Raw genomic sequence first — 18,804 nt, 5'->3', positions numbered from 1 at the left:
AGGTGTAATCCAGATGGAGCAGGAGTATAAACCCAAGGGAGCCACAGTGGGAGATCCCGAAGATGGAGGAAACTAGAAAAATGACAGTATGCCTTACAAGTCACATATGAAAGTGTGAATACACACCAGAAAGGAGCAGTGGAGTTAAATTCCAAAGGCCGAACGTTAAAACCCAGGGCTACAGGACAACATAAAACTACAAAGAAGAACGAATGTAGCCTTGCCAGTGAAATCCACACAGATTTGGATTGCTAATAGAAACTGAGTGTCCCTAATCCAGTGCTTCTCAATTATTTTCTGTCATGCCCCCCCTAGGAAGAAGAAAACATTTCGCGCCCCCCGCGTGACTGTAAATAGTATCATTTGTCTATAAAATTGTTATAAGTACTGTATCCTTACGAAGCCTCGTGCCCCCCTTTACGGAGCCTCGCGCCCCCCTATTTGAGAAGTACTGCCCTAATCCCAAATGCTTGGGACCAGAGGCATTTGGGAGGCATTTGCATATGTACGTACAAAATGAGACATCTTGGAGAAGGGACCCCAATCTAAACATGAAATTAATTATATTTCATATACGCCTTTTAAACATAGCCTGAAGGTATACAATATTTTCAATAGTTTTGTGCATGAAACAGTTTGTGTACATAGAAGCATCAGAAAACCAAAGTGTCACTCAGGTGTCACTCAGGTCATTCAGTCAGCCATGAAAAAACGTTTTGGTTTTTGGAATATTTCAGATTCCTGATACGAGAGATTCAGCCCAGCAAACCCCTTTCTCTGTCTCTGCCTCATGCTGCCAATTTCTTTCTTTCAGTCAGTCTCAAAGGTGCTACAAGATCTCTCTATGTTCTGCCTCTCTCTGTTTGCCTTCCCGCTCCTCCTCTGTAAAATGACAAGAAAGAATAGTTACGAAAAGGTGTTGCAATGAAGCAGCACATGCCACAAAGCCCCATTTCTATCACTAGCGGTATATGAATTAACGGTGATGCGGAAATCATTAATAAAGTTAACAGTTACAGAAGCTGCTGGGTGGAGAGAGAGATAGGATCTCGCAACTCCAAGGGAAAACCAGGGAAATTCTGGCATGGCTTGGAGTCAGGAAGCAACAAGGGGAGAAAGGAGCGTGAAACAGGGATGATCCCAGTCCCAGAGCCTTTTGTGAAAGTCAGCCTTGGAAGAAGGGCCAGCATGGCTTAATGGTTTGAGTGTTGGACTATGACTCTGGAGACCAGGGTTCGAATCCCAACTCGGCTACAGAAACCCACTGGCTGACTTTTATTTGTATATAAATCAATTAATAATAATAATAATAATAATAATAATTTATATTTCATGCCTCTCCCTGCGGATCAAGGCGGGATTACAACCAGATAAAATACAATCAACAATAAAAAAACAATGTAGTTACACTTAACAATAATAATTCTAACGAAAACCTTACCCCTCCCATAGTTCAATAATAAGATCAACAATTAATAATTAGAGTAACAATTAAAACACTCATCTGAATGCAATCAGTAAACTAGAGCGTTGAAGTGAATGGGATTACTTTAAACAGGATCGGATGGGAAGGCCTGCCGGAAGAGATCCGTCTTGACTGCTTTCTTAAAAGCATCTAAGGTAGTAATAAGAGGGATCAAAAACTGATGAGACATTCATGATCGATGTTGAATTTGTGCTCTTCTGTGTGGCTTTTATTTTATCTCAACAGAGGATAATCAAAAAGAAGGAAAGAAATAATCCAGTTTGAGACCCCTTTAACTGCCCCGGCTCAATGCCAGGGAATCCTGGGAACTGTAGTTTTGTGAGACATTTAGCCTTCTCTGCCAGAGAGCTCTGGTGTCGCTACAAACTACAATTCTCAGGATTCCCTAGTCCTGATCCAGGGCAGTTAAAGCGGTCTCAAACTGGATTATTTCTGCAGTGTGTTTGGACCTCAGCCTCAGGGGAAGGCAAAAACCGCTCTGATGGCATCTTGCCAGGAAAACCTTGCGAGAGCTTCACCGCCTTCGGGTCGCCAGAAGTCGGAAATGACTTGGAGGCGCACAACAACCAACACACAGGTTTGTCTTTGTAAGCTCATTGTGAAAGGAGGTATCCAGTACCTGAGCATCACCCTAAGCCTGAAATGACTATGAGGCACACAATAACAGCAACGACAAGAACAAACTTGGGCAAGTCACACTCTCTCAGCCTCAGAAACATGCCAAGAAACCCCATCATAGCTTCACCGCCTTTAGTTCGGGGCGCGACCAGAGGTCCTCCATTTGAAGCTTCTGTCCAAAACGTCCTCCATTTTGCGCAGGACTAAGAAGCATGGGTTTGTATTTGAGTGTTTCTAGATTTTATTTTTGTCATGTCTTAGAAACATTTTCTTGAAATGTCTTGTCTTTCCAGTGCCTTGTCCTCCTTGGCGGTGTCCTCAAAAACGACTCAGAACCGCACAACAACAACCACAACAACAAACCCCGGTCAAGTCACACTCTCTCAGCCTCGGAGGTTGGCCATGGCAAACCTGCTCCGAACAAAACAACTCCCAGATAAGCTCACCACCGCCTTTGGGTCGCCATAGGTCAAAAGTGACTTGGAATCACACAACAACAAACCTTGGGCAAGGCACACTCTCTCAGCCTCAGGGGAAGGCACTCTACTCTCCCTCTGAAGAAACTTGCCAAGAAAGCTCCATGACAGGCCCACTGCCTTAGGGTTGCTATAAGTCAGAAGTGGCTTGGAGGCACACAACAACAGCAACAACGCAACAGCCAACATTGGGTCAGTCACACTCTCTCAGCCTCAGGGGAAGGCAATGAATAAGGAAACCCTCCAATAGGTCCGCTGCCTTAGGTTTGCTGGCTTGGAAGTACACAACAAAACAACAACCCTGGGCAAGCCACCCTCTCTCAGCCTCAGAGGATGCCCATGTGGCAAGGGAATCGTGCCAAGAAAACCCATTGGCAGGTCCACCTGTCAGGGTGGCCAGCGAGGGTTCTCCTGAGCATGTGCAGAGTGCCGCCTTGCCGCCCGCTCACCTCCCCAGGCGCTTCCCGTCCGCCGGCAGGCGTGGCGCTCCCTGCCGAGCCGAGCCGAGCCTCCTCTCATAGCCGGCGGAGGAGGCTCCGCGCCCGGCTCCCCTTCATCCCTCTGATAGGGTTCTCTTCTCTCCTACTCTTGCAAGGAACGGACGCCTTTTTCCCATGACGGCCGCCGTAGCTTGCACTTCCGCCCGAAGGAGGTGGGAACTTGGGCCACGAGCCAATCGCGGGGGGCCTAGGAAGGAAAGGAGCCAATAGGAAGGCTCGTCCCGCCCTCTTCTTCGCACAGCACTCTGGGAATTGGAGTTCGGAGGCCTAATGTCGTTTTGTGCGCTTCTGAGGGGAGGGGCTGCATCCACACTGGAGAAATAACTCGGTTTGGCACCGTTTTAACTCTTTGTTTGGCTCTTTGCTATGGAATTCTGGGAGTTGGAGTTTGTTGTGCCCCACAACAAACTCCAACTCCCAGAATTCCATAGCAAAGAGCCAGAAAAGACTTAAAGTGGGACCAAACCGGGTTATTTCTCCAGTGTGGATGCAGCCTTTAAAAACTGGGATGTATGTCCTGAAGGAAGGTTCTCACCCCCAAGTAAATGGTTTCCTATAAAAGTGATAGCAAAGTAGCAAAGGCATATGGCCTGAGGAGGAACAAGATGGAGCCATTGCTCTGGAGCTCACACATGCCTCACTGCATTAATAGACAGTAATAGGTATACTCTTGTCCCTCCATATTCGCCAGGGTTAGGGGCACAAGACCCAGTGAATATGGAAAACCCGCAAATAACAAAAACACCATGATTTTAACCTGAGAGGACACCTCTCTAGGAATCTCTAGGTCTTCCAGTGTGACATTTAGTTAAAGTTGACCATAGAGTTGCACTGGAGGACCTAGAGATTCCTAGAGAGAACTTATTAATCAAATCCGTGAATAAAGCCGCAAATATGGAGAGACGAGTGTATTGTTGTTGATGTTGATAATCGGCCTCCAGTCGATCTCAACCTATGGCAACCCTATGGAAGAGACATCTCCAAGACTCCCTATCCTCCGCTCCTCTGCTTAATTCCTCCAAACTCATACTCATGATCTCTTTAACAGAGTCCATCCATTTAGCATGCAGCCTTCCTCTCTTTCTACATCCCTCTACCTTTCCCAGAATTACTGTCTTTTCTAATGACTCCTCAGGAAGTGGCCAAAGTACGACAGCCTCAGTTTACTCATCCCTGGCTTCCAAGGAGATTTCAGACTTTGATCCTAGGTATGGAAACTTTTTTACTATTTATAGTAAATACTAGTAAATAGTATAGTATTTACTATTTATATCCACCATCTATTTATATATATTCCAAAAAGCAAACCTTGATTTTGCCATTTTATATAAGAGACACTATTCTACTATGCCATTGTATGTAATGGCATAGATTTTGGTATCCACGGCGGGTCCTGGATTCAAACCCCAGCGGATACCAAGGGCCCACTGTGCATTTTTTCATATACATTCTGCACATCTGCTGTAAAGTCTACTAATGCTCTATGAAAACTTCAGGCAAACGGTGTCATTTCTCTTATCCTAAACCACTGTTCTTGACTTGGCTTGTAGCCATGTCTCTAAATAAAGCTAGTGTTGCCTAAGTGAACTGATGTCCTTAGCCTTCACCTGAGAAATTGTCTTACCTGCCAGGCAGGCATTTATCTCGGTAAAAGGCCTTCAGTTTTCAAAGCCTTGTGGAAGAATCAATTCACCCTGGAACTGCAAAGCATATTGTCAGATTGCCGCTCTCGACCCCACAGCAAACTCCAACTCCCAGAATTCCATAGCCTTGAGCCAGGGCAGTTAAAGCGGTGCCAAACCGGGTTATTTCTCCAGTGTGGATACAGCCCCAGAGTTGCTCACCCACAACTGTTATCCCAAGATGATCATCCTCCTGCTGGCCCAAATGACAATCTTGTCTGCTTTTCAGCCACACCTCCTTTTAGTGTAATTTTAGAAAACCCAGGTCCAAAACACACTGCAGAAATAATCCACTTTGACACCACTTTAACTGCCCTGGCTCAGTGCTAGGGAATCCTGGGAACTGAGGTTTGTTGTGGCCCCAGAGCTCTCCAACAGAGAAGGCTAAATGTCAAACAAAATGACAGTTCCCAGAATTCCCTAATAAAGCCATCTCAGACTGGACTATTTCTGCAGTGTGTTTTGGACCTTAGTCACTAGAACTCAGTCCTTGGGAGCGTGAACTATATTTGCCAGAGTTAATAATGCTGATAGTATTGCATGGCCATTTGTACTGGGCTGGAAAAAAAAAGGTCTCTAATGTTATCATGAGTTGTAGATTTACTTTGCTTTCATCAACCTCTGATTGACCTCTAGAATGTATAATGAATATGTATTTGACAAATTAAATCAGGGAGTAAAGTGAAATAAGGGATCGTTGTCCCAGGATAATTTATTGTTAAAATAAATAGGTCTTCAGAGATCAAGTAGCTAAACCATCAACAATGTTCTAATATGAAAGCTAAGAAAAAGAAAGAGAGAGAGAGAGAAAAGAAAGAGAGGGAGGGAGAGAATCACATGGTTTGCCAAAAGGCATTTTCTTTTCAGAAGGAATACATTGGTTGGCAAATAAATCTGCCAGCTTTGATGGCTGATTCAGTTTGTTTTTCTCTAAAGTGACATATGCAAATATTTCTCTCTGCATGGCTGGGCATGAATCCTGGCTTTCTGCACCTGCGAGCCAAAGAGTTCTTTCTGCAGGCTTTAAATAGCTAAAGTTACCATTGTACATTTTTCCGCAGGAGGTGCTTTTTAATCCCTTTCTTGGTTACTTGCACCAGGATAGGCTCATTCAGTGAGAAGGGTAAGGGCGACAGAATTTCTTTGAGAAGCCTGCATGGAAACTGAGATGAGGCAACTTGGATAATGTAGCCAGAGAGCAAATTGAATTTGTATGTATAGGACTCTGGAGCAAAGGAAAAGCGAGGTGGTTGTGAGTCACCCAGGCTGGCATGTAGAGAAAAAGAAGGTGCCCAAAGGGGAAGGCAGCTGGAACATTCAAGGCAAGCAGGAACAAGAATTATGCCCAAATACACATCTCACAATCAGAGTCTTCCAAGTAAACATGTGTGAGATGTAGGCTGCTGGTCTTACCACCTTTGAAAGCTATTGTCCTCATCATCTGGTAAGAACTTGCTCAACACATCAGGACAGGCTGGAGGCACATAAGACACAAAAGGAACAAAAATACAAGTGCTTGCTCCCCCAGTGCATCTGGCCTCATCGCATCTTTTTCTAGTTCAAATACAGTTGCAGAACAGTACATTGCCATGGCCTAGGTGAAAAGTCCTTTCTTTCAAAGCAGGAATATATTAAACCTGAGCTTGGAAAGTTACTTTTATTAGTGTGGCATAGTGGTTTGAGTGTTGGACTGTGACTCTGGAGGCCAGGGTTCAATTCGCAGCTCAACCATGAAATCCACTGAGAGATCTTGGGCAAGTCACAAGCTCTCAGCCTCAGGGGAAGGCAGTGGCTGAGCATATCTTGCCAGGAAAATCCCATGATAGGGTTGCTTTAGGGTCAACATAAGTCAGAAACGACTTAAAGGCACACAACAACATTCCAGTTCCAGGCTTACTGCAATTCAAGAGTTTGTTATTGTTATAGTTAAACATTTTAAAAGTAACGTTCCCTTTCTCATTTCTTAAAAATAAATAGAACTGGTTTTTTCCCCACTTACTTTAAACAAAGACCTCTGGATGCTACAAGCCGATACCCTCTTTCTTCCCAAATCACTACCACCTCAACATTCACAATAGAGCACAAGGCAGCAGTATGAGGCAACACTTGAACCATGTAATATGCCTCTTCCTTACACTCTAGGCCCTTTCACATTGCACAGTTATAGTGTTATTATATTCCACTTTAACTGCAACAGCAACATCCTGTGGAAACTGGGGTCTGTAGTTTGGAGAAGCAGTGGAGCTCTCTGGCAGAGAATTCTAAACCCCCCTCCATCATCTGCAAACCCTAGGATTCTATAGGATGGAAGTATGATAGATTCATAGAAGCATAGAGTTGGAGGAGACCACAAGGGCCATCCAGTCCAACCCTCTGCCATGCAGGAATACACAATCAAAGCATTTCTAACAGATGGCCATCCAGCCTCTGTTTAAAAGCCTCCAAAGAAGGAGACTCCACCACACTTCAAGGGAGTGTGTTCCACTGTTGAACAGCTCTGTCAGGAAGTTCTTCCTAATGTTTAGGTGGAATCTCTTTCCCTGTAGCTTCAATTCATTGCTCCATGTTCTAGTCTCTGGAGCAGCAGAAAACAAGTTTGCTCCACTCTCAATATGGTAAGCCTTCAAATATTTAAGCAGGTCTATCATGTCTACTTTTAAAATTCTTTTCCCCAGGCTAAACATACCCAGTTCCCTAAGCACCTCCTCATAGAGCATGGTTTCCAGACCATGGTAGCTAAAGTGTGATCATGTAAAGTGTTACAACTGTGTAGTGCAAAAGGTCCTCTAGTAATTTAAAAAGCAACTAAAGCAGCTAAAAAGTCAGTTATCCTGCAAAATGGGTGACATTATCCCCCACAGCTAAAATCATGATGCAGTGTATTGACACCTTCATTACTGCAAAGATAGTGCCTCCAAATTTTAGAATGAAACTCACTAACGTAGAAGCCACCAGCTGCTACTGCATTATTGGAGGACGCATATATGAATTGGTTACTTCAAAATTCCCATTTGAAGTAGCTTTGAATCCCTATTAAAGCAACAGTTTCCAGAGTTGTGGCTTGCAAAAACAAGAAAGTGTCTTGTGGCACTTAATAGTTTTTAAGGTGCTAGAAGATGGTTGTTCTAGAAAAGAAGCATCATTAGATGGAAGTACTGTAGTGAAATGACTACAATGAAGTTGCTGGGGGGCCTGGTTTAAATCCACATTGAGCCACAAAGTGCAGGTAGCCTTGTATCAGTTGCTGCCTTTGCCCTGAATTCCTTGGTGCAAGCAGAGTTAATAAATGCCAAACAAATAAATAAAATAAAAATAGTAACAACAAGCTTATCCAAACCTCTAAACACTGGAACCATTATTGATATATGGAAAAAAATGTGAGACCAACAATCACATGAACTCAAATGAAAACACATGAACAAGTGTTTTCCCCCCCAGAACTGGGGGGGGGGGGGGTAATTAAATTTCTCAAACTCTACCACCCAGCAAGGGAAATTCTGAGAGTTTTAACCCAAAACAATAATTTTTGGTGGGTTTTTTGGGCTATGTGGCCATGTTCTAGAAGATTTTCTTCCTGACATTTCACCAGCATCTGTGGCTGGCATCTTCAGAGAAAGCCTTCGACTTTACATCCAAAACAATAACTTTTCCAAGCCCTACTTTACAAAATGGGCTGAGCTGAAGATACTTTTTCTTGTCTTATTAAAGAGGCTAAAGGGAATCAGTTTCTCACCATGCAGTGCTTACTCTCAGAAAAAAAAGTGTGCATAAAGTTAACTCTATGTACCATTGAAGGGTGCTGGCAATTTCACATCATTCAGAACACAAGCATTTAAAGAGGAACTTTAACAGCCAATTCAAAGTAATCGAAAATGCAATTAATTCTTGCAAAGAGAATCAATGTAATCCAAGAAATTCATGTTGAATACTATGAAACTGAACTAGCTAAATATGGTTTTAGGAAAGTGAAGCTCATATTTTAAAATTGGGAACATAAGAATTCATTTTTATAAATAGGAATTTTTGGTGTTAGAATCTAAATGTGACAATTTTCAGACTTGCTTTCACAATTTTAGAAGGCATTCATTTGCTGGCATTATTTAAAATAAAATTTATTGATGTTCCCATGTTCATTTACATTTTAAAAATCAGAGACAGAGCAATCAAATAGGATGCTGTCTGAGAAAGAAATGCTGAAAAGATCATTCCTGTTCACCTACCACCCATGCATACACTACAGTAGGAGCATTAGAAATCCATCCTGTTTCCAAAATTCACTTCTAAAATTGAGAATTGTATCCTGTCCACCTCAACATCTTTAAATGTCACATTCCCTCCTCAAAGGTAATTCTATCTTTTCAGAAAGGTTTGCAGTAATCAAGATCTTAGCAGCCTTAAGGCATGTTCAGGAAGACGTAGACTTTGAGCCATCCATAGATTTTAAGCCATCCATTTGTTTTCAACTCTCTTCCCAGAGGAAAACCATATTTTGTATTTCCATTTCATTTGATTAAGATGCTTCTCTTGACACAGCAGCAAATGGAGGGTTAACTGTTTCCAATGCAACCCTGGGCTTTCTGACTTCCCAAACTGAATGACCCTTTGTGGATCTTCATATGTTTGGATAAGTGGTCACTGCGGGCAAACTTCTTCTCACAGGCTTGGCACTGGTAAGGCTTGAGTCCCGAATGGGAGCGCTTGTGGCGAGAGAGCTCATCTGAACGGGAAAACCTGCCAGACAGAGGACAAGATGTTTACTACAACCAAGGAGACTGTTTTTTTCGGTCAGTGTCATCGTGGCCAAACTACTATACACAGAAGAGGATTTGGGGATGAAGAATAGATGGTCTAGCTAGCAGTCAGTAATTTAGTTTTAATCTTTAAAAAAAATCTTTTTTCCATTTCTAAAATTATGCTTCCTACTCACATTTTGAAACCACATACAGGCATACTTCAGTTAACAAATTAGATATGTTCCTGGACATTATTTCTTTAACAGATAAGTTGGTACTGTACAAGAGGCAGAAATAACATTGAAAGAATAGGGGTAGGTTCTGACACCACAAAAAAAGATGAGCAGTTCCACACATTTCAGCACATGTTTTATTAAAAACTAACAGTATGGATATGTGAAAGGAAACGACCAGATCATGTAAGCCTTGTAAAAGTAAATCAAAGAATTTTGAAACTTCAGGAGGCCACGTGAAAGTTTCTTCCAAAATGGATTCGGTGTGTGTGGTGGGATTCTTTCAGCAGCTTCTGCTTTTCTTAATAGTTTGGGCAAACCTATAGACCATGTGCGCTCCCCAGCTCTACTTTTGGCCCAAGGACGGCACTTCCACACCGTCTGTATCGGCCCTTGGACAAAATCAGCAAATCTAACATCATGATCATGGACTTTGCCACCATCTTGCTTCCCTTCTCTACTTTGGCTTTTCTTTTGGGTGAAATTAGATTTCCATTTATTCTAGCACCCTGATTTTCCACAGTGGCCAACTAGAGATATCGTGGAACTCAGAAAACAACACATGAAGGCAACAGTCCTGTTATGCCTAACCGCTTTTGACAGACCTGTCCTTCAGGATTTGTCTACTCCCTCTAACGCAGTGCCATCACCAGTAAATTAGTGGCAGTAATTGTCATTAATTATATTGTATAGAGAAGTATTTTACTCTCTTCATCCTGAATCTATTGCCTGGGGCTGGGAAAATGTACTTTTTTGATTCACCACAGCTTTCAGACCCTCCCAGGCAGCATGGTCCAAAAAATAATGTGTCCAAGCTCTGCTACATTCCCTTCATAAGTTTTCATGACAGTATTCCTAAATCTATTTTAAAAATCTCTCTGTGTGTGTGTCTTGTCCTCCTGTTTAACAGTATTTTTACCCCATAACCTAAACCTAAAATACCCCATAACCTAAAAGCACCAGCTATTTTCCTTTCCCTAGATGCTTGAGTCCTTTGATCATTTCAGTGAGTCCTTTCTGCCCTTTTTCCAGTTACCTAACAATCTTTCTGAGATGGAGTAATGAAAACTGACACTGGCATTTCAAAGGCAGCCATGCCATAGAATTGTGTAGTTCTGGCATGGCATTATGATCAAGTTATATTTTCAGTCCTATTCCTAAAAAGTTACTAGCATGGAATATATATTTTCTCCCCACAGCAGTTTCACACCACAGCTTGGAAATATTATTTTTTGACAACAACTTTCAGACTTCCACAGCCAGCTCTGTTCCACAGCAGGTTAATATTTTCAGCAATCCCAAATGACATAAAGTTGTCATTGCTAATTAGTTGCTGACGGATCATTTGGGATAGTGTTTTAGGCTACCTCCCTCCTCGCCACTCCCTATTATTCATTACATTCTATTTCTATTAGATTTTACAATGTCTTAATTTTGTTGTAGTTACATATTGTTTTAATCTTAATTTTGTATGTTTTTACCTATATGTGTTTTTATTGTAATTTTGTGCTTTTTTGCAAGACACAGTGGATCCCAGTATGGGAGAAAGGCGGGATATAAATAAAGTGACGGATGGGTGGATAATTGTGTGCTATCCTACTGGCAGAAATGGTTTTTCCCTACTTCATACCATGTAATTTTTTTTCAAAAGGAAGATGGACTCTGATCCAAACAGAAAACCAGCAATATGGCTTCTCCACCACAAGGAAAGGGAAGCCACTTAACTTTCTGCACCAGTAAAGGCAGGTATGTGATTGCTGAAAAAGTCAGACAGCTGCTAACCTAGAATAAAGAACTCCAGGTTTGATTCTCTGCTCTGTGACAGATTTCCTGCTAGGCAACATAAGATCTGTTCTGCACATTAGCCAGAATCCTGTTGGGGATTCCTGTGGAAATTAGAAGTGGGCAGTTTGATCACATCTATATCCAAAATGAATATATCCACCTGCAATAGAGTGCTGTTGTCATGTTATTTTGCAACATAGCTGGCAAAGTGACTGTTGCATTGCCTTCATCCTGGACACCAATGAGTATCGGGCATTCTTGCTAATGTCCTGTCACACATCTTCCCAATTCATGAACAAGCATCTCTTAGCATCTCTGCTATGTAGCTACACATACTTAAAGTTACGTAACATAGTGATAGAGCATTCCAGCAATTATTTTGGGGTGGACAACTCCTATGAACTACAAACTCCAGGAACATGACCAGGGATGGAAAGAAATGCTGGAATTTTCAGTCCAAAAAAGCAGCTTGTTCAGGCTTTGCCAATAGGGTATTGGGAAAATATTTTAAAATTTCATACCTCTATATTGGAAGTGGTAAGAGTCAAGGAATAGAAGGTGTGTCTACAAGGAACATGAAGGGAATAAGCTTTCAAATGAAATGAATTCCTGATGACCCTCACATATGGTAGAGCCATTAGGCGAGCTTCTCCATAATGTACAAAGGAATGCAGGGTGAGGTGTTTGTTATGCTTACTGTCTCCCCCATTTGCCATCTGTATTTGCAGCTCATATCTAACGCAGCAGAGGCTTTTACAGAGCATGATAGAGATCAAACGAATTCCTAATACATTTACCAGAGTTCCAAGGAAAAATACAGACTTTCTCTGTAGTAAAGCAGAAGTACATTCTGAAATCTCAAGTCATTATAGCCAAAAAAGTTGGAAGACAGCCAATGAGCCAAGATCATACAGGACTCTCTTGAGCATGACAGCCTGTAGACTGAAAGGAAGCGTTAAATTAAGAGAGTCGCAAAGTAGCAATGGAGGGAAGGAAGCATGCCGTTTGCCTCTGCATGTATTAAATCTGCCAAGCTTCTGAAAGCCTAGCATTTCCTTTGCTCTTATTTAAAAAAAGGTTGTGGTGGTGATGGTGAAGGTTGGAAAAGTTGCTTTCTGCAACTACAGATCCTAGAATCCACCTGCCAGCATCTGGGAGTTACAGTCCAAAAAGATAACATTTCCCAGTTCAAACTGGGAGGAATAAACAATCATCTCTCATCTATTATTTTAGATAAATATACAAAACTGCTTAATGCTGAGACAGGTCTTTATATGTCCATACAGCCTAAACTGACAGGCAACAATTTTCTGTGATTTCAGCCATGTGTCTTCCCCAGTCCTGCTCAAAGAGGCCAGATACCAAACTGTGAACATTCTCCACACAAATCATGTGCTGTGCCATTGAACTATGGCCCTTCTTGGAAACTTTTGCTACCTTTTGATGAAAGGTCCAAGGCTGGCCCATCCATTAGGCAAAATGAAGAAAGTACTTCAGGAAAAACATTCCTTCAGTTGGTTGACAAAGCTGCGTATGCCACAGAGACTGTTCTATCTTCCTTACAATGTCTTGTTTAAGGTGCAGTGAAGGCTGTAGCGGCTGTTTCTCCATTGTCAATATTCTACTCGCAGTTTTGTCAGCCTCTGCATATAGAATGTAGGAGGAGGCTTCATATGGTCCTCTTCCTCAGGCATCTCATCCTCTCCTCCTGGTCAGTCCTAAGTAAACCTATCCAGAATTGGTTCATAACATGGAGCCACTCTGTTCATTTATCATGCTTCAGAAAGTAAAATGTCTTGGACTTTGTTAGCTTCTATCAGAATTATTTAACTAAAGATGCCAGGGACAGACCCAGGATCTGTTAGATTCTAGAGCATTATTATTATTATTATTATTATTATTATTATTATTATTAATATTATTATTATTATTTACGTTATTTATACCCCACCCTTCAGCCCTAATGGCTCTCAGAGCAGCTTACAATTATTATTTTTAATAAGACGGTTCCCTGCCCTCAGGCTTACAATCTAAAAGACACGACACAAAAGGAGAAGGGAATGGTGGTGGGGAAGAGGATGAAGTCCAGTGGTTCTTCTCTCCCTCTGATGCCTGGACCAAGGCAGGTGGACTAGAGGGAGGGCTCTTCTTCTTCAGGCTAGCCCTGGTGGAGCTGGGCCAGCCTATTCTCTCCCTCCCAGGCCAAAGGATGACAGTTATGGAGGGAGGAGCCTCTATCTTCAGGCTAGCCCTGGTGGAGCTGGGCCAGCCTATTAACTCCCTCCCTATACTGTGCCACTGAGCTATGGTCCTTCCCCAAATGATCTGACCTCCTTTCTCTCCCTTTATGGGATTTCTTCTCTAGCACAATAGGCAAAAGCTGCTCAAATCAGTATAGAAAAGGTTATTTTAGAACTAAAGTTATTTTAGGATTCTAGGCATTCCAAATTATGAAAATTGTAGTCCAAACAAGTAACTTTTCCACGTTCTGGGCACAGTCTTGTATGCAATTAGTTATTCTAGCCAGCTTCAGAATGGAATACACACATTACCCTTGTTTGAGGTTACAGTTAACCTAAAGTAACTCTTTGATATGCTTGAAGCCTGGATACATACATCCTGCTTTGAAAAGAAGATAAGATATTTCATCATGTTCCCCTCTTATCACAAGCAGTTAGTGAGACTAATGCAGCAGAACTCTGAAAAATTGTGGCAAGCTCCCTGAAAACTATAACAATTGCACATTCATCGGTCATATTTTCTTCGCTTTTTGAATAACTCCACTGATACAAGGACAGCTGGAGGCTTTTATATTTTAAATAAAACCGTCTGCTTGAGAAAAAGTACATATATATAGGGTGGATGCATATAAACACAATCTCTCAAGGCTTTGCAACTTCACCCCAGAAAATATATCCTGTAGTTTGGAAACACCATCACAAAAAGAACATACAAGTGAAGCAATTTCATGGTATATTCCATAATCTGTGGTTAAACATACTTTGATTAGGACCACTCCTAACATGGTGGGCAATCTTTCAAGATTTCCACTTTTAGGGCAAAATGTAACAAAAAGCAGGGTGTGGGTGGTGAGGAAATAAAAGCTGACTGATGGTTTGAAGGCATGGTATGCAGAGCTACAGCCTCTCTGTGGAAAACCAGTTGTATGCCAGGAGGCACAGAAATGTATAGGCTCAATCCAAACTAGGGAAGGAAGGAATTCTGGGAAACCAGCAACATTGAGCTGGAAATATTTATGCAGCCATTAAAAGTGTTGGATGCAATTCCATAGAGAAGAGATGGCCAGGAGAGATAACAGCAGCCCTGTTTTCCTTATAGGATAAGGTCCCTGTGCCTTTAAAGAGGTGCCTGGAAACAAGCAGCAAATCAGTGAGACTTTTCTTCTGCATTGCTAAGGAAGGAAGCTTATTTATACCAAGTAAGACCAGTGGTCCATCCTGCTCACTGTTGTCTACACCATGAGTGACAAAATGCAGATCAGATGCTGGATGTTCCCACCAACCTCTTTTAGCACCCTAAATCCACAGAACAACCAAAAAATTAAGAGGTGCTAAAACTTTTCAGAGTGGTGTTTTTACTTTTTAACACTGCCCCCTGCCCCAAACTTCACAAAATCCCACAAACCACCTGAAACCCAGCTGAAATTCCAAAAATTGCAAACCTCTATCAACTTATAGTCACTTCTTGGCCACATTCCTGGGCATAGTGGGATTGACATTAAAGAAAAAATATAGGACTGGATTATTGTTTGAGAGAAACCAAGGTGGGATACAGACCGCCCCTTTGGAGCGGCCTGCACCCGCCCCTTTCCCTGACGGATCGGGGCCTGAGCAGCCACAGCGGGAGCCCCGGAGGCCCCCATCTGCCGCTTTTCCAGGCCTCAGGGAAGCGGCAAAAGGCCGCTTCCCCGCAGCCTGGAAAAGGGTATCCTTGGGGCTTCATGCCCCAAGGATACCCCAACAGTGACAGGGAGACAGAGAAAGGGGCCACTCGGCCCCTTTCTCTTCAGTATCACTGGCGCGGTCGTGTAAAGAGCTGTTTTGGAGCTCCTTTTGGTGCCGCTGAAAGGGCACCATAAGCGCCCTTCAGCGGCGCCAGGACATAACGGTCGTGCCCACCATTTGGACACGACGCAGCCATTATGTCAAAATGGCGGTGCCCGTGTGTACAGGGCGCCACCATTTTGACGCCCCCGTCACGTGCTAGGGGTGAGGTCGGTATGGACGCTGCGTCCTTGGCCAACCCCTAGCACATGACGGGGCCACCGCATACGCCAGTATGTACAGCGCCCAAATTATTATAAAAGAGATTACCATATTTCACTTCCAGTTAGGTGAAAAGCAAGACAATTAACCTGTTAGCAAAGAACAAAAAACTAAATAGCAAGGGGGAAAGTATCGTTCAATGAGATATACTCACCTCCAGCCACAGTCAGGCCAATTACATGTGTATGGCTTTTCCCCAGTGTGGCGTCGGAAGTGTGCTTTGAGGTGAGAACTCTTGGTGTACATCTTGGTGCAGCCAGGATGTGTGCACTTGTGGACTCTAATGGTAGAAGGAGAAACCTTGGGGAGTTTGGCCTCAATGCTCCGTGCACTCTCAAGAACTCCAGGTCTCAGCGTCACAGGCAAAGGGGCAATTCGTACATACTTTTGGTCTGTGCCTGGTGTAGGGTTTTGGACAACCTGAGGAAGAACAGTCATGCTCTGGCCTTGCATTTTGATGACTAACTGTGTCACTCTGATACCACCATTAAGGCTCTGGGGGGATGAGCTACCTTCATTCACTTGGATGGGTTGAATCTGAAGGACAACAGGGATCGACCCTAAGGTCCCAGGTATGTTTGTACCATCAGTCACCACTCTGGTCTGAACAGAGCTTGGAAGCCCATCATCCAGAGCGGGTTCTGTAACAGACTGTTCTCCAAGACTGCCCAAGTTGATTTCAGATTTTATCTCCAATGGCTGTTTCTCATTGAGCTCATCCTTGAGAAGTGCCATTTTCTCATTCAGGAACTCTTCAATCTCCTCCAGTGTAGGAATGAAGTCCCTAGAGAGTTCTGCACATACATCTGGTAATTTGAGGTAAGCTTCATAGACAGTGGTTTGTGGCTTCTCCATTTCCTTTATTTTTGGTAGAGAGACACCTATCTCTGATGTGCAAATTAGGTTGGAAATCAGTTTGGGGTTAGATTCTTGTTCCTCACTATAGTCTTGCAGATTTAGTGGTGGCATCGCAGGTAACCAGTGGTCCTGAAGTAGACACCAGTTTGTTATGAATTACTGAGACCATTGGTGTCTTGCTCATAAACAAGTATATAAATAGAGGTATATATAACTGTTAAGTAGTCAGTTGAAAATGATGAAGCTTGGAAAGCTATAGGGTAGATCCACCTGTAAGAAGACAAACACAAGAAGGCCCTCAATTTAAAATGACAATACAGGAAACAAGAGGCAGAAGACCCAAAAGGTCTACATTCTAACAACAGGTGCAAGATATGTCAAACTATATGATAACATTTAGTATAAAAACATTTTACATTCATATTTTTCTTGGAATCTATCACAACATTATCTAGGATTTTGTTCTTTCAATGGAAATTAAATGTATTCCTTCGGACTGGACAGGGGTTAACCTTCTCAGCAGCAAAGTCTTGATATCCGCCATACTTCTGGAAATAAACCAGTTAATTTGGGAGACAATCATGTTTTCTACCTATATCATCATTGGAGTTATTTTTTAATTAATTTATTGGATTTATATCCTACCTTTTTCCCAAAATGGGATATGATACTTCTTTTTGGCCGAATTTTGTAAATTTTGCAGCAAAATGCAATTTTGACTTTCAATCCCACTGTATAATTTTACAATTAGGATTTGAAATTGTATGCATTCTGGCAGTAATTTTGTTTTTTAAATTAAAAAAACCCTTCTGTTTCAAATACAAGAGTCTATCAAGAAAGGGTCTAGCTAAACTCAGTAAAAATAGAAGTCACGATTTCAAGCTAGGTACACTCAACAAATTTAGCATAACTATTAGTAGGCCATCACTAGTGAGTATACACATCCCTGTCTCCATCAAAAGATCCAAGGGGACTAAATGAACATTACAGTACAGATGCAAATATACATCAAACACAGAACCAGGCAATTCCCACAATCCCAGACAAAATGGCTTCAATCCTCACCAACACTCCCCCAAAAATTCTAGACTGTACAAAGGACAAAATGGTTCCTCTCAGCTTGATGTAGCAAAGCCAACTGGACTGGCAATTGGTGTAGCAACCTCTGCTATCCCTGAAAGCAGAAGGCTAGCTTGGGAGCCCAGTTCAAGTCATGCTGCACTCAAGGTTCTGTCTGCTCCTTGCCCATCATCCCTTGCTGTCCTTGTATTCATGTTTAGGTCCCAGCCAACATAACACATTGAATGTAGTAGTTTAAAACAATCTGCATGTTCTCTGATATCTTAATAGATCAAATAATAGAGATAATTTATTTAATGGTTTCCAACTTAAGACATATCTTCTAGTACAACTTCTTTCATAAAAGTAAGAATGTTGTTCTTAGCATGGGGATTAAGCCTGTGTATAGTATGACCAATAAATTCTAAGAAATATTACATAATCTCCACAAAGTCCCAGTCTGCCCTGAAAATATCAAATGGGGAAACAACATTTGTCCCTTCAATAATTTCTCTAATTGTTTGTACAGTTGGCCCTTCTTATACACGGATTTTGTCCACTGTGTTTGAAAGGGATCTTGCACCCTTTGACCTCTCACCCTTTTAAATGTATGGAATTCCTATAGATTTGTCCATAGAACTCTCTTTACTATTACTATCTTCCCAAATTGCTGAAAGCCAAACTAGAAATTCAGGAAAGCATTCCTGAATATACACACCCAGCATTTAAAGTAGGTGTACTTAATGGCCTGCCAGCAGCAAACATCCAGGTCAAAGAGTTGGCATTGCACAATACATTTCATAATACCATTCACAACAGTGTCTCTAACTCCCACTCCAGGTGTTTCTAAGGTAAACGAAAAGATTTGTGAGGAACCAATCTCATTCTTGTTTCTCTCTCCCTCTAAGTTCCAAAACACACTGTAGAAATTATCCACTTTGACACCACTTTAACTGCCCTGGCTCAGTGCTAAGGGATTTTGGGAACTGGTGTTCTGTGAGATATTTAGCCTTCTCTGTCAGAGAGCTCTGTTGCCACAACAAACTACAGTTCTTAGGATTCCCTAACATTGAGCCAGGACAGTTAAA

The 18,804-nt window shown here is 42.2% G+C and overlaps 1 protein-coding gene and 1 pseudogene across 2 annotated transcripts in view; both read right to left on the bottom strand.

The window, feature by feature from the left end:
* Window positions 1-3,187, bottom strand: part of ELK4 (ETS transcription factor ELK4) — a 29,949-nt gene extending 26,762 nt beyond the window's left edge. The window contains exon 1 of the mRNA XM_089514508.1: window positions 3,030-3,187. The gene's annotated coding sequence lies outside the window, so the exon portion shown is untranslated. The remainder of the gene's footprint in view (window positions 1-3,029) is intronic.
* Window positions 3,188-8,888: 5,701 nt separating this feature from the next.
* On the bottom strand, window positions 8,889-16,826 carry LOC149315973 (Krueppel-like factor 15; annotated as a pseudogene). The gene is made up of 2 exons (XR_016280691.1): window positions 15,954-16,826; window positions 8,889-9,493 (listed from the first exon to the last, which is right to left on the bottom strand). The product of XR_016280691.1 is annotated as a Krueppel-like factor 15 (transcript).
* Window positions 16,827-18,804: the final 1,978 nt, after the last annotated feature.

Source organism: Sceloporus occidentalis, unplaced genomic scaffold (assembly GCF_023333645.1).
Source record: "Sceloporus occidentalis isolate IW3139 unplaced genomic scaffold, rSceOcc1.0.p SCAF_3, whole genome shotgun sequence".
In the NCBI taxonomy this organism is placed as follows: Eukaryota; Metazoa; Chordata; class Lepidosauria; order Squamata; family Phrynosomatidae; genus Sceloporus; species Sceloporus occidentalis.
This window is presented reverse-complemented; position numbering and strand designations above follow the sequence as displayed.